Source organism: Aegilops tauschii, chromosome 6 (genome assembly GCF_002575655.3).
Source record: "Aegilops tauschii subsp. strangulata cultivar AL8/78 chromosome 6, Aet v6.0, whole genome shotgun sequence".
Lineage (NCBI taxonomy): Eukaryota > Viridiplantae > Streptophyta > Magnoliopsida > Poales > Poaceae > Aegilops > Aegilops tauschii.
Window position 1 is genome coordinate 159,894,240 of NC_053040.3, and position 24,077 is coordinate 159,918,316.

General features: G+C 50.1%; 1 pseudogene; it reads left to right on the top strand.

The window, feature by feature from the left end:
* Positions 1 to 2,564: 2,564 nt before the first annotated feature.
* LOC141025915 (uncharacterized) lies at positions 2,565 to 16,437 on the top strand (annotated as a pseudogene).
* The last annotated feature ends 7,640 nt before the right edge of the window (positions 16,438 to 24,077 follow it).

Sequence of the window (24,077 nt, forward strand, 5' to 3'; positions counted from 1 at the left end):
TGAGACTCTATTCGGTGTTCGGAAAGAAAAGCCGAAAAGAGGACCAAAGAATCTTCGTAGGAGACTAACCATATGTGTCGATGTGATTAAGCAGGCGTCGTTGCTGACCGCGACGTCCCACGCTGCCGAAGTCTCCGGACTGAAGCAGAGACTGGAGCGGGCCGAGGACGAGCTCGGCCAAGCAAGGAAGCAGATAGAGGATAAGCAAGGTATGTAATGACCTGCTGTGTATTCGAAAAAATAAATGATGTGTATTGACCAGAGTGCCACGATATTTGTAGGAGCAGCTCCAAGGTCGAGGCCCTTAAAAAGGCGCTGGCCGAGGCCGAGGAGAAAGCTGCCAAGGAGCAAGCCGCCCGTGAAAAGCACGAGGCCAGGCTCGATGAGGTCCAGCAAGAGCTTCATGATGCCGTGAAGAAATGTGAGTCCTTGGAGCGCAAGAGTGCGGATCAAGAGTCCCAACTCGCCAAGGCTCGCCAGAGCGCACAAGATGCCTGGGTGGAAGCCCAGGGCGCCCTCCAAGAAATCCAAGAGGCCAAGAAAATTACGGCAGGTAAGGACTTCATTATGCAAAGCAAATATATGAGGGAGAGGTATCTCTTACTAACCCGGATTTGGAGTTCTCCAAGGGCATTTGCGGATCTGCCGCACAGTGTTTCTGACGTTGCGGCATTCTTCCGAGCCGAAGAAGGGAGCTCAACGGAGAAGCTGTTTTGGTCGCAGTACCTTGTGCCAGAACATTCGGTGCCCTTTAGCGACCAGCTAAAACAGCTGGTCGAGCTGCACAGGGTGGACGAACTAGCCATGAAGGATGTAATAATCTGGCTATGGCCTGCCGAAGCTATACCCAGCAGCTACTTCGGACTCGTGAAGCGGCTGGTCGACGCTTGACCCCGGCTTGACGTTATCAAGCGATCGGTCTGCATCGAGGGTGCGCGGATGGCCTTCGCCCGCGTCAAAGTGCAGTAGGCGAAGATGAACGCCGTCAAGCTCGCGACCGAGGTACCGCCCGAGGGCAAGGAGCACCGCATGCCCGAGCTATATTTTGATAATGTCCTGGAGGGATTCCGCATTGTGGCGGCGCAGTGTGCCAAAGATGTAATCTTTGAATGAGTACATTTGTATTACCTTGCCCTGTATTATGAAACAAGTCAATTATGTAAGATAATACGTGTTAAAAAATTTCCTCCTGTGCGGCCGTTTTATGAAATCTGAGAGTTGGCCAGTCGTCGGCTTCAGCCCCCACTTAGGTAGTACGAGGGTGTTCGGGATGGAATCTAAACACTCTTGATCCAATTGTTTGGTCCTTGAAGGAGGTGTTTAGCGCAACGAACAAGGCACTCGGACTATGTGGCTTTATCACCCTCACTTAGCCATAGGAGTTTGACAATAAAATTTTAGGCGCAGCCCCTAGTATTCATCAGTCCGAACTTGGGGTACTGTAAACACCTGATCGGATAGAACCAATTCATCGCGAAATGCGGAAAAAATCGCTAAAGATTTGAAACCTCCGAAGAGCTGACCGGCTCTCGCCGCGTCATTGTCGGTGTCAAAACGGGCGGATCTCGGGTAGGGGGTCCCGAACTGTGCGTCTAAGGCGGATGGTAACATGAGGCGGGGGACACGATGTTTACCCAGGTTCGGGCCCTCTCGATGGAGGTAATACCCTACTTCCTGCTTGATTGATCTTGATGATATGAGTATTACAAGAGTTGATCTACCACGAGATCGTAGAGGCTAAACCCTAGAAGCTAGCCTATGGTATGATTGTTGTTGTCCTACGGACTAAACCCTCCGGTTTATATAGACACCGGAGGGGCTAGGGTTACACAGAGTCAGTTTACAAGGGAGGAGATCTACATATCCGTATTGCCAAGCTTGCCTTCCACGCCAAGGAGAGTCCCATCCGGACACGGGTCGAAGTCTTCAATCTTGTATCTTCATAGTCCAACAATTCGGCCAAAGGATATAGTCCGGCTGTCCGAGGACCCCCTAATCTAGGACTCCCTCAGTAGCCCCTGAACCAGGCTTCAATGACGATGAGTCCGGCGCGCAGATTGTCTTCGGCATTGCAAGGCGGGTTCCTTCTCCGAATACTTCATAGAAGATTTTGAACACGAGGATAGTGTCCGGCTCTGCAAAACAAATTCCACATACCACCGTAGAGAGAATAATATTTCTACAAATCTAATCTGCTGACACATTCCGTAGCGTGACATCACACCACGGCCCGGTCATTATTCGAACCATTTTTCATAACCAACCACTGCACATATCGCGAGGCGGTTTTCTTGGCACGTCTTGTCGAAGCAAAGATTGTGTCCCCTTATCACGGGATTCTCATCAATACGGGTGTGGCTAACCCAACCGCGCCATCAATTACGGCGCTTGGGGAATAGGCGAGTTTACCAGGCAAGTGGGGAGGCGCATAGTTTCTTCCGCCCTTATAAAGGGACAAAGATTCACCCTTTTCACCCACGCCTTCTTCCTCCTTGCTCATCCATTCCTGCGCACTCGAGCTCCGGCGCCCAAGTTCGCGTTTTTCTCCTCAAACCACTCCAAGCATGTCCGGAGCGGGAGGCAAGTGGATGGTCTCCTCCGTTATGGAGGAGGACATCACAAAGCTGCAGAGAGCCGGATATCTGGCCGCGGATATCGCACACCGGCTGCCGGATGCGGGGCAGATCATCCCTACTCCAGAACCCCATGAGAGGGTGGTTTTTCTTACCCACTTCATCCGTGGACTGGGATTTCCCCTCCACCCGTTTGTCCGCGGGCTCATGTTCTACTACGGGCTGGACTTTCACGATCTGGCCCCCAATTTCATCCTCAACATCTCGGTGTTTATCGTCGTGTTCGAGGCCTTCCTCCGCATCAAGCCCCAATTCGGCCTGTGGCTGAAGACCTTCAATGTTAAACCGAAGGTGGTGGCCGGCCAGCAAGCGGAGTGCGGAGGCGCCATGGTGGGAAAAATGCCCAACGTCACCTGGCTCGAAGGCTCCTATGTGGAGACCATAAAGGGGTGGCAATTGGGGTGGTTCTACATCACCGAGCCGCGCGACACCAAATGGGTGGCGGCCCTCGAATTTCGATCCGGAATCCCCATGCGGCTCACCTCCTGGAAAGAGAAGGGCCTGTCCTGGGGTTCCTCGGTAGAGCTGACCGGACTCCAGACATGCATCAAAAACATGATGAGAAAGAAAATCAAGCTCGTCAACGTGGTCCAAGTCATGCTCTTCCGCCGGATTCTCCCTTGTCAAAGACGGGCATTCAATATGTGGGAGTTCGACCCGGCCGAGCACCAGACGCTGTGAGAGCTCTTCGACACGATGCACAAGGACATCTGGAAGGTGCTGTTCAAGGGCGCCGAGGTACCTCCTCCCCTTACTGAGGACCGCGGACTCAGCGCAAAGCACCCTGCCAATCCGGTAAGTTTTTTACATCTCATAAGATGTTCTTTTCCCCAGTATAACCCTGCGCGGGATCTAAGCCTCCACGCCTTTTAACAGGACTGGGTAGCGACAGCGGAGCAGATCGATTGTCCGGCTCCCCTGCCCAAAGATCCAGCAGATGCTCTTCTAACGAAGATGCTGGTCCGGCACCTTATGAGGTGCCGGAGAAGAAGGCCAAGAAGAAGGCCACAGGGACCAGGAAGGGTCTCCGGCGCAAGGTGATATCTGACTCATCGTCCGAAAGCACCGAGGCGCACTCCTCCCACGAAAACGAGGAGGAAGAGGAAAGTTCTCCCCCCCCAGCCGGGGGGACAGGAAAAGGAAGGCCGCCCCGTGTGGGGCGGCCGAAGGGTCCAAGAAGGGACGAACCCTCCTTCCGGACAACTCCACCACCGCCGCCTTTAGCGAAGAGGAGTGGTTGCCCAGGGACAAGCCCCTGGCGAAGTCGTAAGTATCCGGATACCATAATAGTTTTGGTATGTTTCATTTTATTGCTCCTTATCATGCCGAACATGATCATGCAGTCCCTCCAAGGCCCATATTAGCGTATCCTCTTCGGAGGAGTCTTTGGGTGAGTCGGAGATGAACAGTGATTCGCTCCCGACCGCCTCCTCCCCCCGCCCTACGGACAACGTCGAGGTGTTGTCTCAAAGGGCACTGAACCAAGGGGAGATAGTCCCAGAAGCGCCCCAAGGTGACATTCTGGACACTGGGCGCGTGGGGAGCAAGACTCCCATGGGCCCACATGGCGGGGGCGGCAAGCTTGGCCCCCAGCCGAACACTATGTCGGAACCTCCCGTGGTTCCGGACTCTGTCAGGCGACCCCTCACTAAGGGGGGCGAGCCATCTGTGCCGATGACCTCTGTCTATCCAGAGGCATCAGACAACTTGCTGGAAGCGCTTCGCGGCGCTTCCATTGATGAAGAGCACCGCACTATCATGAGTGCGGTGGTCAAGAAGGTTCAATCCGCCAAAAGCGGACTGACTGAAGCCTGTGCCAGCCTCCTAACAGGCTTTGAGGTAAGTAATCAAATTATAAGAAAATATTACGGCATAGACAGTAGCCCCTGATGCGCTGTTTGGCGTTCGCGAAGGAAGGCCGAATAGAGGATCAAATAATAATCGCAGGAGTCTAATCAGAATATGTGTCTGTGCATATGCAGGCTTCACTGCTGGCCGCTGCCGCATGTACTGCGGAGGTCACCGCACTGAAGCGGGACCTTGAGCGGTCCAAGGAAGAGCTCGGCCTTACCAAGAGGCAGCTCGAAGAGAACAAAGGTAAGAAATACCCCGTCTGTATATTGATAAGAAGAAAAAGGGTGGTTGCTTAGATCATAGGATCGTCTTGAATTTTGCTAGGGGCCACGACCGAAGTGGCGACCCTGAAGAAGGCACTGTCCGAGGCCGAAGACAAAGCGGCCAAGGAGCGCGTAGAGCGAGAGAAACAAGAGGCCTGAGTAGGCGAGGTGCAGCAAGAGCTCCAGGCTCTCGTCAAGAAGCACGAGTCCTTGGAGCTTGACTCTAAGACGCAAGGGTCCGAGCTTGCGAAGGCCCTCGAAAGCGCACAACATGCCAAGGCCAAAGCCCAAAAGGTCCTCCAGGAAATTGAGGCGGTTAAGAAGATAGCGGCGGGTAAGGCATTCATTATGCAAAGCAAGCATGTGAAGGAAACTTTCTTTGTACTTACCCGAGTTCGGAGGTCTCCAGGAGCATTCGCAGATCTACCCCGCAGTGTGTCAGATGCCGCGGAGTTCTACCGGGCCGAAGAGGGGAGCTCGACAGAGAAGTTGTTCCGGTCTCAGTACACTGGGACCGAACATCCGATGCCCTTGAGCGACCAGTTGAAGCAACTGGTCGAACTTCACAAGGCGGCCGAACAGGCCATGAGGGGCCTTTTAGTCCGGATGTGGCCTGGCGAGCCCCTGCCTGGCAGCTACTTCGGCCTGGTAAGGCGGCTTTTGGATGCCTGCCCACGGCTTGAAGTCATAAAGCGGTCCGTATGTATTGAGGGTGCCCGCAGGACCTTCGCCCGAGCTAAAGTGCACTGGGCGAAGATGGACGCCAAAAAGCTGGTGAAGGAGGGGCCGCCGGAGGGCAAGGAGCATCGCCACCCCGAGAAGTATTAGGACGGTGTCCTGAAGGGTGCTCGTCTTGTGGCGGAGGAGTGTGCTAAGGATGTAATCTTTGAATGAATGTACTCATGTGATCCTGTAATATGAAACTAGTTCATCTGTGCTATGCAGCGCTTTATTAATTTAAAATATTACCTCCTGTGCGGTCGTTTATAAAATCTGAGAGTTGGCTAGTCGTCGGCTTCTGCCCCCATGTAACTAGTACTGAGGTGTTCGGGATAAACCTGATCACTCTTTATCCCAATTTTGGGTCCTTCGAAGGAGGTGTTCAGCACAACGAACCAGGCAATCGGACTATAAAGCTTTATCACTCTCACTTAGCCATAGAATTCTACAATTTTAAATTTTGGCGAAGCCCCTAGTATTCGGAAGGCCGAACTTGGGGCGCTATAAACGCCTAAATCGGACAAGGCCGACTCCTCGCCCGAAGCGGAAAAAGTCTTTAAGGACTTGAGACCTCTCGAACAGCGACCAGCTCTCGCCTCATCATGACAGTCAGTTTTCGGCTTTCTCTACTGAGGTGCTCGTCCGGAAGAACCGGGACACAATCGCAGTAGTTCTCCCAGCGCTACCTTAACCGATATAGCAGAACGTAAGGTACCAAAACATGGGAGCCGGGCAAACCCAACTATTGACCCAAGACATGATTCGGAGCTGATGCATATAATGCTATAAGTTCGGGGTGCCACACTGTCGAAAGTGTTCGGACTTCTCACGCCGTATTTATGGGGTAAACTGAAGCCACTGGCGTACTGGACGTACCAAAATGTACGGGTGCAATTTGTCGTAAATAAGCGGACAAGAGAAAAAAGAAAGGGTAATGCAATAATAGACTAAAGCTATGCATTGTTATTAAATAATACGTCGAAGCGTACTTGATACATGTAGTGCAATAAGCGAAAAATAGGACTATTTGTCATGTCCTATCCAAGGGCAAGCTGCGTATGGGTATTTAAAACGGGTATTTCGATCGTTATCAGAGACCACCTGGGGATTCCATTGTACGTCTTAGCTTCTTGCCTCCTTGGTATTTCCTTCCCGTAATGCGTCCAGCAATCAGACTGCCGGAAAGGGCTTCCAGAGAGTAAGGTCCTGAAAGAGAAAAAATGATAAAGGTATACGGGCCCTGGGGCGGTTGAGCCGCATTGTGGGCCGTGCCATAGCCGTGCCTCCGCCTATGCCCATGGTATTTTTAGTGCGTAATTATGTACGTGCGGCATAGATTTCATCGCTTGACTAGGACTAGGACGGATGCCGAGTTGCTAGGCGAGCTCTGAACGTGCCAGGCGATCCTGTTGCAGGTTACTCCGGACTCGCTTGAAGGTGTCCAGGGGCTTTATCGCCGAATTGGCGATTTGCCTTAAAAGGCTGCTTTGTGCTTCTGCTGCGAGGGCCGCAGTGTGCTCCTCCGTGCGGAGCGAGCGTTCTGTGTTTCCATTGACTGTTATAACCCCACGAGGTCCTGGCATTTTGAGCTTGAGGTATGCATAATGCGGTACCGCATTGAATCTGGCAAATGCGGTTCGTCCGAGCAGTGCGTGATAGCCACTGCGGAACGGGACGATATCGAAGATTAACTCCTCGCTTCGGAAGTTGTCCGGAGATCCGAAGACTACTTCCAGTGTGATTGAGCCCGTGCAACGGGCCTCTACACTTGGAATGACACCTTTAAAGGTGGTTTTAGTGGGTTTGATCCTCGAGGGGTCTATACCCATTTTGCGCACTGTATCCTGATAAAGCAGGTTCAGGCTGCTGCCACCGTCCATAAGGACTCAGGTGAGGTGAAATCCGTCAATGATGGGATCAAGGACCAATGCGGCAGAACCGCCATGACGGATACTAGTGGGGTGGTTCCTACGATCGAAAGTGATCGGACAAGAGGACCATGGGTTGAACTTTGGGGCAACTAGCTCCATCGCATAGACGTCCCTTAGTGCATGCTTCGTTCCCTTTTGGGAATATGGGTTGCGTATATCATATTCACCGTTTTCACTTGGGGAGGAAATTTCTTCTGTCCTCCTGTGTTCGACGGCCGGGACCCCTCCTCATCGTCGCTATTCAGCCCCTTTTCCTTGTTTTTGGTATTCAACTTGCCGGCCTGCTTAAACACCCAGCATTCTCTGTTGGTGTGATTGACTGGCTTATCGGGGGTGCCATGAATTTGACACGAGCGATCGAGTATGCGGTCCAAACTGGACGGGCCCGGGTTGCTTCTTTTGAACGGCTTCTTCCACTGACCGGATTAAGAGCCACTAAATCCGGCATTGACTGCCGTGTCTTCGGCGTTATCACCGTTGTTGCGGCGCTTGTGTCTGTTGCGACGTGGTTTGCTGTTTCTATCCTTGGCATCTGAATTGCCATGACTTCTTGATGTGTTGTTGCTGCGAGCCAGCCAGCTATCCTCGCCCGCGCAAAAGCGGGTCATGAGTGTCGTGAGGGCTGCCGTAGACTTCGGCTTCTCCTGGCCGAGGTGCTGGGCGATCCACTCGTCACGGATGTTATGCTTAAATGCCGCTAAGGCCTCTGCATCCGGATAGTCGACAATTTGGTTTTTCTTAGTTAGGAACCGGGTCCAAAATTTCCTGGCCGATTCCCCTGGCTGCTGAGTTATGTGGCTCAAGTCATCAGCATCCGGTGGTCGCACATAAGTGCCCTGGAAGTTGTCAAGGAATGCATCTTCCAAATCCTCCCAACTGCCAATGGAGTTTGCTGGCAAGCTATTCAGCCAATGTCAAGCTGGTCCTTTGAGTTTTAGTGGGAAGTACTTGATGGCATGTAGATCATCGCCGCGAGCCATGTGGATGTGGAGGAGGAAATCCTCGATCCATACCGCGGGGTCCGTTGTACCATCATATGATTCAATGTTTACGGGTTTAAAACCCTCTGGGAATTCATGATCCATTACTTCATCAGTGAAGCATAGGGGGTGTGCGGCGCCTCTGTGTCGGGCTATATCACGACACAGTTCATACGAGTCTTGTCTGCTGTATTTGGCCCGGCCGAATTTGCTTTTAGTATATCCGGCGTGACGGTCATCGTCCCACGTTGGGGCGCGCCCCCGTGATCCGTAGATCGATCTTGCATGTTTTGCTTTGTTTTCCAAGACGTCTCGCAGGTCCCGCGTGTTGCCCTGGGCCTTGGTATTTTTGTTTGAATGGCGGTGGGGTGCGGGCTGGACTTCGGGCTGATATGCCTCTCTGTCTCGGCCACGAGGTGGCCGATCAGCCGCATCATACGCTGGTGATGTAGGTTTCAATGCTTCCTCCTCAAGTTGGGGTAGCAACCTGCGCTTTGGGTAACTCTTGGTTGGGCGCTCGAGTTCGTATTCCTCGGTCGCCAGGACTTCAGTCCATCTATCCGCTAATAGATCCTGATCAACTTGAAGCTGTTGTTGCTTTTTCTTCAGGCTGTTTGCTGTGGCTATAAGCCGGCGCTTGAAGCGCTCCCGCTCGACGGGATCCTCCGGCACGATAAATTCTTCGTCGCCGAGGCTCACCTCGTCTTTAGAGAGAGGCATGTAATTGTCATCCTCTGATTCTGCGTCTGCTGCCTGTTCTGGAGGGCTAGCTTGTTCATCCTCCCGCTCGAGGTCTGGCTGGAGGGGATTGTCGTCGTCTTCGGCATTATCCGGAGCGTTATTGTCTCTTGTGCCGGTATCGCTGCTTTTGCTATGGCGGGACTTAGAGCGGCGTCGGTGCTTGGATTGCTTCTTGGAGGGATTATCCTCCGTTGTCTTATCGCCATTGCCTTCTTTGGGGGTGTCCACCATGTATATATCATATGATGAGGTGGCAGTCCAGCGCCCTGTGGGCGGTGGTTCCTGTTCGTCTCCTGCATCATCGTCCATACCGTCGATGTCTTCGAAGCCGAAATCGAGCATGTCGGTTAAATCGTCGACAGTGGCTACTAAGTGGGTGGTGGGTGGGCAGCGAATTTCTTCGTCGTCCGCATCCCATTCTAGCCAGACATAGTTCGGCCAAGGGTCTCCTAACAAGGAGAGAGACCTCAATGAGTTTAGCACGTCGCCCAGGGGCGAGTGCTGAAAGATATCCGCGGAGGAAAACTCCACGATCGGTGCCCAATCAGATTCGATAGGCACGAATGCAGGCGGTTCGGAGCCCGTGGCCGGGGACGAATCCAAGTGTCCGGCAACACAGGTCTCATAAGAGGTGAAATCAGTATTCAGCTCTATCGCCGCTGAGTGTGCGGCCTCCGTGGCAGGGTCCATCCACCCGTCCTCAGACGGCGTAATCGGCTCCGGATCGAGGGCCGGAGTAGCTGCAGGTGGGATCTCCCGATCACTGTCCGTCGGCAGAGCTAAGTCATGCCTGTCGTGACTGTGCGGCGCACCTAACATGGGCTCGAATCCGTCGAAGATCAAGTCTCCGCGGATGTTGGTAGTACAGTTCAAGCTTCCAAACCTGACCTGATGGCCAGGGGCGTAGCTTTCGATCTGCTCCAGATGGCCAAGCGAGTTGGCCCGCAGTGCAAAGCCGCCGAATACGAAGATCTGTCCGGGGAGGAAATCCTCACCCTGGATCGCATCGTTGGCGATGATTGGAGGAGCCATCAAGCCTTTATCGTGACAACACAGTGGAACTCTCAATGAAAGCACTAATGTCGGTGTCAAAACCGGCGGATCACGGGTAGGGGGTCCCGAACTGTGCGTCTAAGGCGGATGGTAACAGGAGGCGGGGGACACGATGTTTACCCAGGTTTGGGCCCTCTCGATGGAGGTAATACCCTACTTCCTGCTTGATTGATCTTGATATATGAGTATTACAAGAGTTGATCTACCACGAGATCGTAGAGGCTAAACCCTAGAAGCTTGACTATGGTATGATTGTTGTTGTCCTACGGACTAAACCCTCCGGTTTATATAGACACCGGAGGGGGATAGGGTTACACAGAGTCGGTTTACAAGGGAGGAGATCTACATATCCGTATTGCCAAGCTTGCCTTCCACGCCAAGGAGAGTCCCATCCAGACACGGGTCGAAGTCTTTAATCTTGTATCTTCATAGTCCAACAGTCCGTCCAAAGGATATAGTCCGGCTGTCCGAGGACCCCCTAATCCAGGACACCCTCAATCATGACAGTCAGTTTTCAGCTTTCTCTACCGAGGTGCTCATCCGGATAAACCAGGACACAATCGCAGTAGTTCTCCCTTTACTACCCTAGCCGATATAGCGGAACGTAAGGTAGTAAGCACAGGAGCCGAGCAACCCAACTATTGACCAAAGACGTGATTCGGAGCCAATGCATATAATGCTAAATTCGGGGTGCCGAACTATACTGTAAAAAAGTGTTCGGACTTTGTTTTCGTATTGTGGGGCGCAATGAAGCCCCTGGCGAATTAAGGCGTACCAGAGTGTATGGGTGTAATTGATAAGAATATCAAGAAAAAGAAAAAAAATGAAGTAATAGGCTAATGTCGCAGAAATTGGGCTGCAAACTATTTTCCATTATAGTTAGGTCAATACGTCAAAGCGTATGCATACAAGCAGTGCGGTAAGCAACATGGCTATTTAACATGCCACGACAAAGGGAGAGCTGCGTGCGGGTCCTGAAAACAGGCATAACGATCGTTTAAAGAGACCACCTGGAAATTCCCTTATACGTCAATGCTTCTCGCCGTCTTGGTGTATCTATCCTTCAAAAGGAGCGGTGATCGTGCCGTCGGAAAAGGCCTGTGGAAAAGAAACTGGAAAGGATAAAGAAAAAAGAAGTTAAAGTATGTGTGTCCAGGGGCGGTCGAGCCATATTATGGATCACATTCTAGTTATGCCTCCGTCTATGCCCATGGTATTTTGAGTGCGTAGTTATGTATGCGCGGTACGAACGCCGCCACTCGGTCGGGACTGGGACGGGGGCCAAATTGCTAGTTGAGCTCTTGACGAGCTGGGATGTCCTGCTGCAGAGTAGTTTGGACTCGTTTGACCGTGTCCGAGAGCTCGGCTGCCGAATTAAGGTTCTCCTTGAAAAGGCCGCTCTGTACTTCTGCTGCTAAAGCCACAGTGTGCTCCTCAGTACGGAGGGAGCGTTCCGTATTTCCATTGACTGTTATGACGCCGCGTGGTCCGGGCATCTTGAGTTTAAGATAAGCGTAGTCTGGCACCGTGTTGAATCGAGCAAATGCGGTTCGTCCAAGCAGTGTGTGATAGCCACTGCGAAAGGGGACGATATGGAAGATCAACTCTTCGCTTTGGAAGTTGTCCGGAGATCCGAAGACAACCTCTAGTGTGATTAAGCCCGTACAACGGGCCTCCACACCTGGTATGACTCCTTTGAAGGTAGTTTTTGTGGGCTTGATCCATGAGGGATTAATGCCCATTTTGCACATTGTATCCTAATAGAGCAGGTTCAGGCTGCTACCACCATCCATGAGGACTCGCGTGAGATGGAATCCATCAATGATTGGGTCAAGGACCAGTGAAGCTAAACCGCCATGACGGATACTGGTCGGATGGTCCCTGCGATTGAAAGTGATCGGGCAGGAAGACCATTGGTTGAACTTTGGGGCGACTGGCTCCATCGCGTAGACGTCCCTGAGCGCGCGCTTGCGCTCCCTCTTGGGGATATGAGTAGCGTATATCATATTCACCATTTTAACTTGGGGGGGGATTTCTTCTGTCCCCCTGTGTTCGGTGGCCGGGGCTCCTCGTCATCGTCATCGCTTTGCGACCCCTTCTCCTTGTTCTCGGCATTTAACTTGCCGGCCTGTTTAAAAACCCAACAGTCTCTGTTGGTATGATTGGCTGGTTTGTCTGGGGTGCCATGAATCTGGCATGGACGATCGAGTATGCGGTCCAAGCTGGAAGGTCCCGGATTGTTTCTTTTATATGGCTTCTTCTGCTAACCGGACTTAGAGCCACTGAATCCGGCGTTGACCGTCGTGTCATCGGTATTCTCACCATTGCTTCGACGCTTGTGTCTGTTGCGTCAGGGCTTGCCATTGCTGTTTCTGGTCTCAGAAGTGCCAGGTTCGCTTGCATTGTTATTGCTACGGGCCAGCCAACTATCCTCGCCCGCATAGAAGCGGGTCATTAGTGCCGTGAGGGCTGCCATGGACTTCGGCTTTTCTTGGCCGAGGTGACGAGCGAGTGAGGGAGTCCTGGACTAAGGGGTCCTCGGACATCCGACCTGTTAGACATGGGTCAGACTGATGGGCTGTGAAGATACGAAGACCGAAGACTCTCTCCCATGTCCGGATGGGACTCTCCTTGGCGTGGAAGGCAAGCTTGGTGTCCAAATATGAAGATTCCTTTCTCTGTAACCGACTTTGTACAACCCTAGTCCCCTCCGGTGTCTATATAAACCGGAGGGCTTAGTCCATAGAGGAAGAATCATAATCATCATAGTCATATTGGCTAGACTTTTAGGGTTTTAGTCATTACGATCTCGTGGTAGATCAACTCTTGTAACACTCATATTCATTAAGATCAATCAAGCAGGAAGTAGGGCATTACCTCCATAGAGAGGGCCCGAACCTGGGTAAACATCGTGTCCCCTATCTCCTGTTACCATCGACCTTAGACGCATAGTTCGGGATCCCCTACCCGAGATCCGCCGGTTTTGACACCGACATTGGTGCTTTCATTGAGAGTTCCACTGTGTCATCGTCAAAAGGTTTGATGGCTCCTTCAATCATCTACAATGATGATGTCCAAGGGGAAGTCTTCCTCCCCGGACAGATCTTCGTATTCGGCGGCTTCGCACTACAGGCCAACTCGCTTGGCCATCTGGAGCAGAACGAAAGCTACGCCCCTGGCCATCAGGTCAGATTTGGAAGCTTGAACTATGTCGCGGATATCCGCAAGGACTTGATCTTCGACGGATTCGAGACCATGGTAGCCGCTCCCTGCCACCACGATGAACATGACGTAAATCTGTCATCGGACCATACCCAAGAGATAGCACCTGTAACTACTCTGGCCTTAGATCCGGAGCAGATCGCGCCATCCGAGGACGGGAAGCTTAACCCCGCCACGGAAGCCGTAGACTCAGCGGCGTTGGAGCCGCACACAGACCTAACTTCAAGTGACATATGTGTCACTGGAACCATGGACTCATCTCCGGCTACAGGTTCCGAACCATGTACGTCCGCGTACGCCGAGCCTGATCAGTCATCGATCGTTGAATTCAGCTCCGCGGACATCTTTCGGCACTCACCCTAAGGCGACGTGCTAAACTCATTAAAAAATCTATCCTTAGCGGGGGACTCACAGCCGAATTATATCCGGTTTGAACTGGAGGCTGATGACGGAAAATTTCGCTTCTCACCCACCGCCCACTTCATAGCCACTGTCGAGGACTTAACCGACATGCTCGATTACGGCTCCGAAGACATCGACGATATGGACGACGAAGCCGATGAGGAGCAAGGCCAAAACCCGCCGTTTACCAGACGTTGGACGGCCACTTCTTCTTACGACGTGTACATGGTGGATACACCTAAAAGAACTAACGACGACGACAAAAATTATCCAGTCGAGGATAAACCTCCTGAGACACAGCCAAAGCGCCGGCGTCAGTGAGGCCGCTCTAAGTCATGTCGTGAGAAAAACAGCAATACCGGCACGGGAGACGATAACACTCTGGACGATGCCAAAGACAGAGAAGACCCCGATGAACAAACTGCCGAACAGGATGATCGGGAAGATGGGCAAGTTAGCCCTGATGAACAGGCCATACACGAAGACTCGGAGGACAGTAACTATCTCCTGCTCTTCGAGAAGGAGGTGAGCCTCGAAAACGAGGATTTTATCATGCCTGAGGAACCTCTCGAGCAGGAGCACTTTAAGCGCCAGCTAATAGCCACGACAAGGAGCCTAAAAAAGAAGCAGCAGCAGCTTCAGGCTGATCAAGATTTGCTAAACGATAGATGGACTGATGTCCTGGCAGCTGAGGAATACGGCCTCAAGCACCCAGCCAAAAGTTACCCGAAGCGTAAATTACTACCTCAGTTCGATGATGAGGAACTGGAGCCCGTACCATCATCGCACAATGCGGCTGACCGACCACCACGTGCCGGGATAAAGCGGCAACTCAAGTCGAACACCAACCCGCCCTACCTCACTGTAAAGGCAAAGAAAAAACAGCTCGGGGTCATACATATGACCTTCGGCAGGACCTGGACAATAGATCAGGACATACCAGGTCGATCTACGGATTGCGAGGGCGTGCCCAAACACGCGACAACGGCTCCCTATTCGGACGTGACAAGCCTAATCACGCCGGGGCCGAAAACCGTAGACGAACTCCATCCGAGCTACGTCGCGATGTGGCCCAATATAGAGGCGCCGCACACCCTCTTTGTTTCACTGACGAAGTAATGGAGCACGAATTCCCATAAGGGTTTAAACCCACGAATATAGAATCATACGATGGAACAACAGATCCCGCGGTATGGATTGAGGACTTTCTTCTCCATATCCACATGGCCCGCGGTGATGATCTTCATGCCATCAAATATCTCCCACTAAAATTAAAGGGCCCAGCGCGGCACTGGCTAAACAGCCTTCCCGAGATCTCCGTTGGCAGCTGGGAAGACCTGGAAGACGCCTTTCGCGATAACTTCCAAGGAACATATGTCCGGCCGCCAGACGTCGATGACTTAAGTCACATCACCTAGCAGCCCGGAGAGTCAGCCAGGAAACTCTGGACTAGGTTCTTAATTAAAAAGAACCAAATTGTCGTTTGTCCAGACGCCGAAGCCCTCGCGGCCTTCAAACATAGCGTCCGAGATGAATGGCTCGCTCGCCACCTCGGTCAAGAAAAACCAAAATCCATGGCAGCCCTTACCGCTCTAATGACCCGCTTTTGCGCGGGAGAGGACAGCTGGCTCGCTCGTAGAAGTAACAGCGCCATCGATCCGGGTACTTCCGAAGTCCGAGACCGCAACGGCAAGCCATGAGGCGATAAACACGAGCATCGCAATAATAACGAGATAACGCGAGACACAGCGCCAAACCCGGTCAACGGAAAAAGCCATTCAAGGCAAATAGAGATGGACCATCCAATGTAGACAAGATACTGGACCGGCCCTGCCAGATACATGGCACCCCCGATAAACCAGCTACTCACACAAACAGAAGCTGCTGGGTCTTCAAACAAGCCGGCAAGCTTAATGCCGAAGACAAGGGGAAGCGGCCGCCTAGTTACAGCGATGACGAAGAGACTCGCCAGCCGAACACCGGGGTTCAGAAGCAATTTCCCCCCGAAGTGAAAACCGTAAACATGGTATATGCGACGCACACCCCTACAAGGGAGCACACGCACGCAGCACGGGACATATACGCCATAGAGCGGATCCCCCCAAAATTTAGTCATATCCGTCCCGAAGGTCTGGCAGCTCTGATCATCGATCCAATTATCGATGGGTGTCATCTCACGAAAGTCCTTATGGACGGCGGTAGTAGCCTTAATCTACTCTACCAAGGCACTGTCCGCAAAATGGGCATTGATCCTTCAAGAATCAAGCCCACCAGAACTATCCTCAAGGGAGCAATAACCGGCGTAGAAACTCACTGCATGGGCTCTACCACACTGGAAGTCGTTTTCGGTTCGCCGAACAACTCCCGAAGCGAGGGCTTGAACTTTGATATTGCCCCGCTCCACAGTAGCTACCATGCACTTCTGGGGCATACCGCTCTTGCTTGTTTTAATGCGGTCCCACTCTACGCCCGCGCAAAACTTAAAATGCCCGGTCCATGCGGCGTCATAATAGTAAATGGAAATACGGAACACTCCCTCCGTATAGATGACCACACTACAGCTATTACGGCCGGAGTACAAAGCGGCCTCATCGAGCCGCATAACTCATCGGCCATTAAGCCGCTGGTCTCTATTTAATGGAACCGATTAATCTCAGAGCTGGATTAGTAGTTCGGCCTCCGCCGTTCGCCTTACACACTCGCGAGGTTTACACCGCGCATGCATAACTATGCACTCAAAATACCCTGGTCATCGGCGGAGGCACAATACGGAATAGCCTACAAGCACTCCCATTTCCTCCTTTTCTTTTCTAACCACTTTTTATCTCTTATTACAGGTGGCTCAAACATTGGTCATCTCACGGACTCTTTCTGAGTTCGGCTTCATACACTCACCCAAAGGTTATTCCTGTTAAGGAATCCTTCCACCGAGGCAAGGCAACGCAGACGTGCGGCAGGAGGTCCAAATAATTTTGTGTAGACCGCACTCTATTTCGAGCCTGTAAAGTGCCTTCGACGCAATTGACATATACTGGCATGTCAAATAGCCTGGGTCGTGGCGTTGTTATTTGTAAAATGGCAATTGACATATCAATCAAGTTCCAGTGAACATAATCCGTATCCAGTATTTGCTTCTGGACTAAGGGGTCCTCGGGCGTCCGACCTGTTAGACATGGGCCGGACTGATGGGCCGTGAAGATACGAAGACCGAAGACTCTCTCCTGTGTCTGGATGGGACTCTCCTTGGCGTGGAAGGCAAGCTTGGTGTCCAAATATGAAGATTCCTTTCTCTGTAACCGACTTTGTACAACCCTAGTCCCCTCCGGTGTCTATATAAACCGGAGGGCTTAGTCCGAAGAGGAAGAATCATAATCATAGTCATATTGGCTAGACTTTTAGGGTTTTAGCCATTACGATCTCATGGTAGATCAACTCTTGTAACACTCATATTCATTAAGATCAATCAAGAAGGAAGTAGGGTATTATCACCATAGAGAGGGCCCAAACCTGGGTAAACATCGTGTCCCCTGTCTCCTGTTACCATCGACCTTAGACGCATAGTTCGGGACCACCTACCCGAGATTCGCCGGTTTTGACACCGACACCGAGCCATACGTCACGGATGCTATGCTTAAAGGCCGCTAGGGCCTCGGCATCCGGGCAGTCGACGATCTGGTTCTTTTTAGTTAAGAACCTAGTCCAGAATTTCCTGGCCGACTCTCCGGGCTGTTGAACTATGTGACTTAAGTCGTCGGCATCCGGAGGTCGGACATATGTACCTTGGAAATTGTCGAGGAAGGCGTCTTCCAAGTCCTCCCAGCTGCCAATTGAATTTTCGGGCAGACTGTTCAACCAGTACCGAGCTGGTCCCTTGAGTTTTAGCGGCAGGTATTTGATGGCATGAAGATCATCGCCACGGGCCATATGGATATGGAGAAGAAAATCCTCAATCCATACCGCAGGGTCCGTTGTCCCGTCATATGATTCGATGTTCATGGGTTTAAACCCTTCCGGGAATTCATGGTCCATTACTTCATCAGTGAAGCAAAGGGGGTGTGCGGCGCCTATGTATCGGGCCAAGTCGCGACTAGCTCGGCTGGAGTTTGTCTGCGATGTTTGGCCCGGGCGTGGTTATGTTTGTCACGTCCGGCCTGATGGCCATTGTCGCGCGTCGGGGCGCGCCCCCGCGATCCGTAGATCGATCTGGTCTGACCTGCTCTGCTCTTCAGGTCATGCCGCAGGTCATATGTGTATCCCCGAGCTGTTGTGTCTCTGTTTTTGTGGCGCGGTAGTGCGGGCTGGTGTTCGGCCTAAGTTGCCATTTTGTCCCGGCCGCGTGGTTGTCGGTCAGCTACATTACGCGCAGGTAGGATGGTGTCCAGCGCCTCGTCGTCGAATTGTGGTAACAATTTGCGCTTCGGGTAACTTTTGGTTGGGTGCTCGAGGCCGTATTCCTCGGCTGCCAGGACATCAGTCCATCTGTCATTGAGCAGATCTTGGTCAGCTTGAAGCTGCTGCTGCTTCTTTTTCAGGCTCCTCGCAGTGGCAATTAGCCGACGCTTAAAGCGCTCCTGCTCGACGGGTTCCTCAGGCACGAGAAAGTCTTCGTCGCCAAGGCTCACCTCATCCTCGGAGGGTGGAAGATAGTTGCTGTCCTTCGAGTCTTCGTTAACGGCCTGTTCATTAGGGCTGACTCGCCCATCCTCCCGTTCATCCTGTTCGGAAGTTAGTTCAACGGGGTCTTCGATGTCTTCGGCGTCGTCCGGAGTATTATTTTCTCCTGTGCGGATATTACTTTTTTTCCACAGCGTGGTTTAGAGCGGCGCCGCTGACGTCGACGCTTTGGCTGTATCTCAGGAGGTTTATCCTCAACTGGATTCTTCTCATTGTCGCTGTTGTTCTCTTTGGGTGTATCCACCATGTATACATCATACGAGGAGGTGGTTGTCCAGCGCCCTGTAAGCGTTGGTTTTTGCACCTGCTCCTCTCCGGCATCGTCGTCCATATCGTCGATGTCTTCGGAGCCGTAATCAAGCATGTCGGTTAAATCTTCAACAGTGGCTATGAAGTGGATGGTGGGTGGGAAGTGGAATTCTCCATCATCTGCCTCCAATTCAAACCGGATATAGTTCGGCTGAGAGTCCCCTGATAAGGAGAGGTCTTTTAATTAGTTTAGCACATCGCCTAAAGGTGAGTGCCGGAAGATGTCCGCGGAACTGAACTCAACGATCGGCGCCCGATCAGGTTCGATGGGCGCGGATGCACGCGGTTTGGAACCTATGGCCGGAGGCGAATCCGAGGTTCCGGTAACACAGACCCCGCTCGAGGTTGGATCTGTGTGCGGCTCTAACGGTGCTGAGTCTGCAGCTTCTGTGGCGGGGTTGAGCTTCCTGTCCACGGATGGCGAAACATGCTCCGGATCCAGGGCCAGAGCAATTACAGGCGCTATCTCCTGGGCACGGTCCGATGACAGATTTAGGTCATGTTCATCGTGGTGGCAGGGAGCGCTGCCATGGGCTCGAATCCGTCGAAGATCAGGTCTCCGCGGACATCAGCGATGTAATTCAAGCTTCCAAACCTGACCTGATGGCCAGGGGCGTAGCTGTCGATCTGCTCTAGATGGACAAGTGAGTTAGCCCGCAGTGCGAAGCCGCCGAATACGAAGATCTGCCCGGGAAGGAAAGCTTTCCCCTGGACTGCGTTGTTGTAGATGATTGACGGAGCCATCAAACCTTTTGGTGACGGCACAGTGGAACTCTCAATGAAAGCACCAATGCCGGTGTCAAAACCGGCGGATCTCGGGTAGGGGGGTCCCGAACTGTGCGTCTAAGGTCGATGGTAACAGGAGACAGGGGACACGATGTTTACCCAAGTTCGGGCCCTCTCTATGGAGGTAATACCCTACTTCCTGCTTGATTGATCTTGATGAATATGAGTATTACAAGATTTGATCTACCACGAGATCGTAATGGCTAAAACCCTAGAAGTCTAGCCTGTATGATTATGATTATGATCACCTCTACGGACTAAGCCCTCCAGTTTATATAGACACCGGAGGGGACTAGGATTGTACAAAATCGGTTACAAAGAAAGGAATCTTCATATCTAGACGCCAAGCTTGCCTTCCACACCAAGGAGAGTCCCATCCGGACACGGGAGAAAGTCTTCAGTCTTGTATCTTCACAGCCCATCAATCCGGCCCATGTCAAACAGGCCGGACGCCCGAGGACCCCATAGTCCAGGACTCCCTGAAGGGGTCTTTGCAAATAAAGTTTTAGAGAGATCCTTTCCTATGGCTTTCCAGTTTTTAGGGTCACGTCCTATAGTCAACATGTGCTCTGATACCATCTCTGTAGCGACCCGACCTCAAACGGTCATGCCTCTGTGTATCCGTGCCATCCCTGGATCAGTATGCTAGCACACATAGTACATCAATGTATATATCAAAGTGCAATCACATGTATGAATAACGTAAAACAGATATATACCTTGTAATTCTCAGCGAAAACAAACAATTGGGTGTGGAGTCCCATTAACGCCATCGGCAAGTTGAGTGTAGACCGTAACCCTGTATCGTAATTCTTACTCGTCGAAAAAATATCTGCAACACGATACGTTGCAGCCGTGTAGGTCAGTACATTGAATGTACCGGCAAGATCACAATAAGAGAAAGCAGATGATATAACTATTCTATATGCAATATGGCTTTGTGGCTCTGTATCTGAGTTTTGTTTGCGTAAAAGCTGGTTTTATTTTCCCTACAACAAAGGATAGTCCAGGAATCTGTACTATTGAGTTTTCTATCATGACATAGTTCCTCCAACCGATGTCTCATAGCCCATATCATCATAAGTTGCCCACAATTAAGTTATCAGTCCGGTGTTGAGAGTTCCGAGATAGATCCAAGTCCAGATGCTCAAATTGTCCGTAACCGGGGATACGGATAATCGATTAGGTTCTAACCCTCTACAGAGGTTTGTACACTTTACCCGCAACATTCGATCCCTCTTTTTTTTACGTTTTCGCACTTTAGGGTGTTTGAGAACAAGACGACTGAAACATGGCCTTCCGAAGAGTTCCCCTAACCATTGTCCGGTGCTCATCCAATCCTACCATAGTTCTACATCTGCTAGCACCGTCCCAGCCAGAGTCACAACTAAGGTCAAGCAAGCCAAAGCCCATAATGACTTGCGGTTGTATAGGTAAGCTTCCAGGCATGAAGTATTCTTCTGTCTCTTTGAGCCTGGGTGGAGCTTTCCGCATGATATCACGACGCTTCTCCGGAATCACCAAGTACTGGACGCACCAATGTACCCTTCTTAACCATTCTCCACCCAGAGGTATATTGAATTCTTGTCTTGAGTCTTGAAGTCTCCTTGAAGATGCAGTCCTTGCAGATGCCATCATGGAGTTGTCGTCATTGACGTAGAGTTCTTCATACTCACACCACTCCCGAGCACTCATACCAACCCCGTCTACTATAGCGTAGCATTAAAACTATATAGCGTCCCGGGCTTGATAATAGGGTGACGGGTTCCTACCTCATGCATTCTACTCAACTAGAAGAAGTCAATATAACTACTGGAGGGATTATGAATGGTGACATTAAATGCAATAAAAATATAGGTATGGAAAGCATGGTCAAAGTGAACTTGCCTGGTAATACTTGATGAAGATTATCGCACTCAAATAAAGACTTGGTAGATCTATTCGTCGCCCAGATGGAAATCTATATAGTCAAACATAGTATTCACATAAGCAAACATACTAGCAAGCAATTCTAACACTCGCAATAAAAATCAACAAATAAAAATGCAAATCACAAAGAACACAAAATAAAAACCAATGAAAACTACACAAGAAAACTACTAAAGAAAATTCTAAGACATAACCCAAAATAGCTTTGTCCTAAGTAAAATTTAACAACAAAGAAAATACTAATATAATAAATAAACAAAAAAGAAAATATAAAACAACTAATTTTAATAGAAAGTATTTTCATAAACTTTTAATAGCAAAAAGAAACAAATAAAAAGTTTTTGTAAAACTCTAACTATGACCTATACAAGTTTTCCTACAAAACTAACAAAAATAAATTTTTAAAATAAGAATAAAATTGTCTACTGTTTTATAAAAGAAACAAAACTAAATTTTTCAAAAGTGACAAAAAGAAATAGTTTAAAAACAATTAAAACTATAAAGAAAAGATTAAAACAAAACTAGAACTAAAACAGTACTGTTTTGCCTAAATCCCTAATTTAAAATAAAGAAAAACTAATTTGCAAAAGCCTACTGTTTAGACAAAAGATCAAGGGATAACTAGCAATAAGAAATAATCAAAAGGCTATTTTTAAATAAAAATTATTAGCAATCTAGTGTTTGTAACAAATCTGTTTGAAATCGAAAATTAAAAAGTACAAAATAAATTTCGTTGGTTTCCCTTGATAGACGGGATTTTTTTGAAATCGCAGAAAAAAGAATCATCAAAATCGGAGGTGTAGATCTAAAGATATAAAAAAACAAAACTGAATCTAAAAAACAAAAACAAAAAAAACAGACGGTGCGCTATCTACGTAGCAGGCTGCACAGGGGTGTGCTATCCGAAGCTATACTGCGCTCGACTGACTTAAAACTACGCGTATTCGATTAATAAAAGAGAAAAAACACATAGACGAACTGGTTCGACGTAAACTGTAATAAACCGTATACTAAACCGAACCAACCGATCTAAACGAAAACCAATCTACTAGGAAGAACGAGCCTTCCATAGGAAGAACGAGCCTTCCATGGAGATCTAAACGAAAACCAATCTATTTTTTTACTGAACAAACAGAGTGCTCATACACTTACATAGGAAGAATGAGCCTTCCATGGAGATCGGGGGCGGTGGTGGCGGCGGCTCCGGCGGTTGTAGGCGACGGCGGGAGTGTCTAGAGGATGCGCCGATGAGTGGCTCGTCCGGTGGTGTAGTCGGAGATGGTCGGCGATGACGAATGACGACGGAACGACGCGGTGAAGCTCGGTGCTCCGGGTGCTCTGGCGATGACAACAAGGTTGGTACGATGGCTGTAGATAAAGAGCGATCACAAGACCATGTCAAGCAGAGGGATCGAGAGAAGTTGGAACCTAAAAGAAGGAGGCTCGGGATGGCTCACCGAAGTCGGAATCCGGCGATGAACTGCAGCTTCTGCGGTGAGATCCAAACGGTAAGGGCGTGCGAATCGGTGGGTTTTGCCGAGGGGTTTCGAAGGGAATCGGTCGAGGAAGGTTGTGACTATTTATAGGACATGATGCTTGGACGAGGGATTGACTCTGGATAGGGTTCCCAAAGAAATCGGACGCGGAGGCGGCATCCAGAGCGTGTACATAGAGGATTCTGTTTCTATACATGAAGAAGAAGAAGAAAGAAAGGTGGGGCCAAGCACCAGGTGCGAGAGAGAGAGATCGGGCTTGGGGAGGGAAAGAACGAACGAGCCAAGGGGGTCGGTCGAGCGACATGGAGGCTCTCCCTTTTTTGAACGTGGGCGCATGGGCGCTGGAACGTGGGGCGGTGGCAGCCTCGCTGCCTGCGCACGGCTGGCTGGCTGGGCCATGGCCTCGCAGGCCTGGCCGCTGGACTGTTTTTTTTAAACAGCGATGCAAATACACAAAATAAAAAAACATTTTATAAAGACATATTATATTCCAAAATTTTCAGAATAAAAAATTCCTATAACATGAACATATTTTCTAGTTCAAATAAAACGTAAAGAAAATCACAAAAGTCAAAAAGTGCTGCTGTTGCAATAAAACCCAATAAAAAGTATTTTTAAAATACCAGAATGATTTCAAATTAATTTTTCTCCATTTTTTGTAGGGAATCATTTTACCCTATTTTCCATATAGTTTAATTTGGGAGAAAAATAATTTGAATAAAAACCAAATAAGTCCAAATTGATAGTAGGTTTCAAAATACCTTCAAAGGGACTTTCATTTTGGTTCCTTTAAACTTCCAACTCATCTTTGAAGAAGTCATTTTATCTTCTCTCATGAAACTCATTGAGTTGCATAAAGTTTCTGGTTTGATTATTTGCAAATGACATTCAAATATTTTCAAAAACCCTTTTCATTTTAAATGGAAGAAGTCATGTCATCTTCACTCTAGGGTTTTGCATTTGAAAAGAATTTGAATTCATGGAGATCAGAATGCAAAACGAAAGTTTGGGAAAGTCATTTCATTCCCTCTCATTCAACTTTCAAAAAGTTTTAAAATCCACTCAGTTTCACACAAGCAATCAC